Genomic DNA, 6,256 nt, shown 5'->3' on the forward strand with positions numbered 1-6,256 from the left:
GAATTTCCCCATGCTTTTTGGCCTGAGTGGATTGCTCCAAATTTTCTCATATTGAAAAGCTTTTGTGATGTGCTCTTCAACCCACCTCTCTTTGCTACAGTTTTCATTGTGAAGCCAAAAAAGTTTCTTTACTCTAAAAATCAGTTCATTCTATTTCCAGAGTAAGGATTTCTGTGTGCTTTTCTCAAAAGACTTGTCTGCTCCTCTTTCCTGATTTTTTTTTTTAAGCTCTGTTTTCTTTTACTATCTGAGATAGGGAATGATAAGGGATTTCTTTTCTACCAATATCCTGATTTTCAACAAACTTGATCATTTATTTTTCTTGTCTAGTGATAGAATTTTTTTTTTTTTTAGATTTTAGAATCTTCAAATTGGAAAGTCATGCTCAATAAAAGAAAATTTGGGAAAAAAGAAGCAAGGAAGGGAAAAAAAAATGTTAGTCCTGTGCGCCAATCAAACATTTTTCCAGTTTCTTTTCTCTGCCTAGAATTTAAAAAAAAACAAAAAGAAATACTCATGGAAAATCTTTTTTTCTTCTGTCTTACTAAGAGTGAATTCATGGTTTCTTAAAAGGAAATGCCTACCAAACCCTATGCCATCATCTGCCATCAGCAACAGCTAATTTTTCTGTTTTGCAGCACAGAGATGAGGTCCATTTTGCATCCTCTGTTGGTCACCGCAGGATGAGCTTTGCTTTGAAGGAGCCCTGAAATTACACTGTATACCATTTTCTTCTTCCATGTTATTTCTATAGCTTTCCTGCAATTCTGGCATCATCTCTGTTACTATTTTATAATGTAAACAGTTTTATTTTATCAGGTTGTAAACATACTCATATACAACTTTATATTCTACACTTTCACTATTATATTTTTCATGTGAATTTATAGTTTCCATAAATATAAATTTAAATGCCTAATAGCCCATCAAGAGTATTGTCCCTGGGGCGCCTGGGTGGCTCAGTGGATTAGAGCCTCTGCCCTCAGCTCAGGTCATGATCCCAGGGTCCTGGGATCGAGCCCTGCATTGGGCTCTCTGCTCAGCAGGGAACCTGTTTCCTCCCCTCTCTCTCTGCCTGCTTCTCTGCCTACTTGTGATCTCTGTCTGATAAATGAATAAATAAATATTTTTTAAAAAAGAGTATTGTCCCAGTTTGATTAACTACTAAATGATAGATTTTTACGTTGTTTCATGATTTGAACATTACAAATACAAATATTTGGATCATAAAATGTTTTAAAATGTTTTGAAGAATAAAAGCTCCATTTGTTCCCCCAGACCATGCTTATTTATTTAGAGAGAAGCTGAAAATTCTTTTATTTATTTATTTATTAGGTAGAAGGCAAAGTCTTATTAAGACCACAATCTATGGAGAAAGTAGAGTACAAATGTACAGCCTGGGTGTTTGAAGAACATACCTGTTTTGTTGTACCTGCTCTGGAGATGACAAGCTCTTCTGCAGTTAGGTTGTGCTAAGAAGCAGCCACAAAACTACCACCCTGCTCAGCCCCTGGCATGCTTTCTGCAGACTTTCGGAGTCTTCCTGTGCTAATGCAGGGCCACAGGGGTAAAATTCCCTACTTTTAGCTTGTGTTTTTAGGTCTTGGGTTTATGGATCCCTAAGACTAAGTGTGAGGCATACTGTTCTTTTCTCTGAGAAGACTGAACAACACCTTCTCTAATCATTATTGCTTGTCTTCTCGGGGCAAGGAGAAACCTAATAAAAAAACATGAAGGGCTCCTGGGTGGCTCAGTGGGTTAAGCCGCTGCCTTTGGCTCAGGTCATGGTCTCAGGGTTCTGGGATTGAGTCCTGCATAGGGCTCTCTGCTCGGCAGTGGGCCTGCTTCCCTTCCTCTCTCTCTGCCTGCCTCTCTGCCTACTTGTGATCTCTTTCTGTCAAATAAATAAGTAAAATCTTAAAAAAAAAAAAAAAAAGAAACATGCTCGTCTTTCTCAAGAATGGAAACTCAAATGATTCACCTAGCAACTGTTCAGAATATAGTCCAGAATCTATGTTAAATCTTTCAGCACTAGAAAGATTGCAATCTTAAAGAATTTGGATTGAATTTGAATTTGCATTTGAATTTGGATTGAATTAGATTTATGTCTTTTGTTTAGATTCTCAAGCTAGGATCCTCCCTCATTTGCTTTCTTATGTTTTTTGATCTTTATCACACCTCCTTGCTTCCCTTCATTTGTTCCTTTCTAGAACCCAAGGGTTCTCAGCCAGGGGCAATTGGGCAATGTCTGGAGACTTTTTTTTTTTTTTTTTTATGACAATAAAAGGTGGTTGTGATGGGGAGAAGATAGGCAGTATTACCGGCATCTAGAGAGTAATGGCCAGGGATGATACTAAAGACTGTACAATGTATAGGACAGCCCCACAACCAAGAACTAAGAAGTCCAAAATGTCAGTGCTGTTGATAAGAAACCCTGCAATAAATACAATGCAATGGGTATTGGTCTTCTTTGACTTTTTAAAAGCAAAGTGCTAGTTCCCATTATAGACAGGAAACGGAATTCCAGAGAAGAAACTGACTAACCCAAATTTTCCTTGACATGGGTCTGTAAGCACTGGCTTGTGATTCCTGTTATAAAACTGATCAACCAAGAGCTAAACAGAAGCCTTTAATTTATGAAACTCTCCCTCTGATGTAAAAGAAAAGAAATTTTAAAGAATCAAAAATTATGAGCATGATTCTTTTTAAACTTGTTTCCTTCTTGGGGTGCCTGGCTGTCTCGGTCAGTTGAGTGTTCGACTCTTGATTTCATTTCAGGTCATGATCTCAGGTTCCTGAGATCAAGTCTAGCTGTGTTGGTTCTGTGTTCAGCGGGGAGACTGCTTGGGATTTTCTCTCTCCCTCTGTCTCCCACCCTTGCTTTGTCTCTCTCAAATCAATCAATAAATCTTACAATACATTAATAAGCAAGCTTATTAATTCCTTCTTGAGAATGTTGCAGAAAAAGTCTGTTCAAGGTAAGATAAAAAATTTTTTTCTACTATTAACCTCTCTAAATCTTAATTTTTCTTATGTAAGTGAAGATAAAATGAAGGGAAATAATTCCATTCTACAGAAAGGAATAGATGAAGTGAGCAAAGGCATGTCAAGTCCATGCGTGAAAAGGAAATCTCAGTATAGGATAGTTGTATTGGTTCAGGCTATTAGTTATAAACAATGAAAAACAGTTCTGGCTAATTTAAGCAGAAGAGGGAATTATTGAAGATTGGGTGACACACAGAGTTGTGAAAACCCGGGAACCAGATTTGGAAATGGCAAGAATAAAAGGAAGCCTATATAGCCAGAATCATAGGCAAAAATCACACTTCAGTCTAGTTTTACCAAAGAACATGGATGCCCTGGCCTCCACCACTGAATAAAAAATTGTGTGCCACGCTGGCCCCCAAGGCTACTGAAAAAGGACGTTACTATTTCCAGTCCCATCTCTCTTCCTTTCCGAGAACTGTCCCAATCCTTGCCTCACTTGTTTCCAGGGTAAAAATCCCAGGTTGGTTATTTTGGTTTGCTGACTCCAGATCATATACCTTTGCTCCAGCTGTCACAGAGCCGGGAGACTGTGCTTGTCTGACAATTTCAGTTCATTATGGGAAGAAGACTCTGTTTACTGTATTTAAGTTATAAAAGGTAAGGAATTCCCTAAACAGAGGAAGTGATGAATATCCACTATAAAATTCTTTTCAACTTTACCCCCTCTGCTTACCATGGCCACAAAAACCACTTATAGTGATGAATATCCACTATAAAATTCTTTTCAACTTTACCCCCTCTGCTTACCATGGCCACAAAAACCAAATGAGTTTTGATTGAGTTACAGCCAACTGAGACCAAACAAATTCCAGTTCCAACAGCTCTTGTGACATGGCTTCTGTATAATTGTTTCCCCCCAGTTTCCTGACAGGTTCATTTGGAAGACTATAAAAATTCTAAGGAGATAATTTAAGATATTCTTGTACTTTTAAATCAAAATGCAAAAAAAAAAAAAGATAACTAATGTTAAACAGCGTTCAGAATGCAATTGTTTGGGGACCCTGTAGAATTAATCTATAAGAAACATAAATGACAGGGGCTGATGAGGGGGAGTCTATGATTGATCTGTAAAGTCTGACAGTCCAAGAAAAAACCAGTGACTTGACAGTGGATGAAAGAGGAAGAATCAATGACGAGTAAACTCTGATACCATTGTTGATAAATGGGGGTTTTAGATAATGCTGAATCAAACCTGGAGTTGTGGGAAATGGTAGATAAAGAATGTAAATCAAGTAACAGGAAGAAAGCAGTTGAGGTTGGACCTGAGTAAGGAAAAAACATAGTAATAGACATTTCGAAAACTGTTTTTGTTATGTTTTGTCTTTCGGTTTGGGTATACCACACAAAAATGTAGTAGTTCATAAATTTTAAGTACGGAATAGATAAAATAATTCCCAAAGCTTGCATTATACAAGGTGCATTTTTAGTCAAATCAACCAGGTCATTGTTAAATAAACCTTTCTCTTTTGGTTAAGAAAAAACACTCTTTGAATTTTAGAGGAAAACATGTATTTTGTAGATATTCCTAACTCCTGTGCCAATATAAAAATGTTTAACTATGCTTTCTGGCAGGTATCAAAGGTATGTCTTGAAAAGTGACAGCTTTTAGATTCCTAAGTAGACTGTTGTACTGTTTCAATTATTAAGCTGATTCCACAAATACTTACAACATTCTGACCATATTCTATGTTCTGTTTTAGAACCTGGAATTCAAAGATTAAGTAACATATAGTTACTGCTGCAAGGAGCTCACAGTCTAAGGGGCTCCAAAAAAAATATGATGAGTGCTGTAGCAGGTGTTTGCAGGAAACTAAATGGTGATGTTATCTATAGCTCCACATGAGAAGAAAAAAGGAAGGTTTTCTGAAAGAGGTGTCTGAGCTAATCCTAAGCCACTGCACCAAAATTCTCAAGTTTTAATAATTGGGAAAAATTTTTCTATATGTCTATATAAAAGAAATTATCAGAAGGAGAATGAGGCTCATAAATCACTTTGGGATGCCCAGATTTCTTCTTCACTATGCCTATCTCAAAATTTCATATTGTTAGTAAATGTGAATAAATATAATTTAAATAATATGTATGAACATGATATTCTAAGACTTTATCCACATTGCTCAAATAAAATGGTAGTGGATTTTCCTTGGCTTGATTCATCATACAACTGTTTATAGTGACTAACATCATTTACTTTACCTTTTCTTTTTTCCTGGTGGGGTTACTAGAAACTAAATGAAATCTGCGAAGCTTAGTACAAGGCCTGGCACACAGTAGAGTTTAATAAATGGTAGTCTCCCTCTCCAGTCCAGAGTGGATCTTCTACAGCCATTGAATACAGTGCCTTTGTGATCGAGGAGGCTCCAATACATGTTTGAACTCTACACTAACCTCACAGCTTAAGCACCAGTACTCACCTAAGAAATCCTTAGCACCTTCCCTTTTGCCCAGTTTCCTCAGTTCCCACCCTATTTATTCTTAGAAATACCTCGTGGCAAAACCCCAGAGGGATAAGTTCCTAAAACAAAACTGTCACATTTAAGTTCTATCAGAAAATTTTAATCACATAAACCTGATTCATGGAATAGTTATTGAAAGTTTCTGCCAATGCAATTGCAAATAGAAGTATCAACGTTTTATTATCTCTAGGAAAACAAATCTCACAGGGATTGAGATTACACACAATTCCAAATTCTGGGGGAGGTCAAGATAAGGCAATCAAAAATAAAATAGATAGATAAATAAATACATTTACCAGTGCGGGGGAGGGGATGGCAATAAATGTAGGCAAAACACTCTGACGACAGATGGCAGCACTTGAGTATCAAACCCTGCTCTTCCAAAACTTCCATATTAGGTTGTGACTTGCAGAAATCCAAATCCCTGGTAAAGTGGGGCCAAGGATAATGTCTACACAGAGGGCATCTCAGAAACATTTGAACTAGTCACATAGTACCAAGATAGCAAGCACACAGAGATGTGGCAGCTGCTACAGAGTGGGATCGTGAGAAGGGACAGCGCGAGATAAAGTATTCTGAGACACTGAGAGCGTGATTTGTTGAAAATGTAAAGGTTGTAAACAGAACTGGAACTTGGTTCTACAATCATGAAAATGGGGTTTTCACTGCCCATCAGAGCACTGGAAGCATAAACATTTTTTTTTTTAAGATTTTATTTATTTATTTGATAGAGAGCACAAGTCTGCAGAAAG

The sequence above is a fragment of the Neovison vison genome, chromosome 1 (genome assembly GCF_020171115.1).
Source record: "Neovison vison isolate M4711 chromosome 1, ASM_NN_V1, whole genome shotgun sequence".
Lineage (NCBI taxonomy): Eukaryota > Metazoa > Chordata > Mammalia > Carnivora > Mustelidae > Neogale > Neogale vison.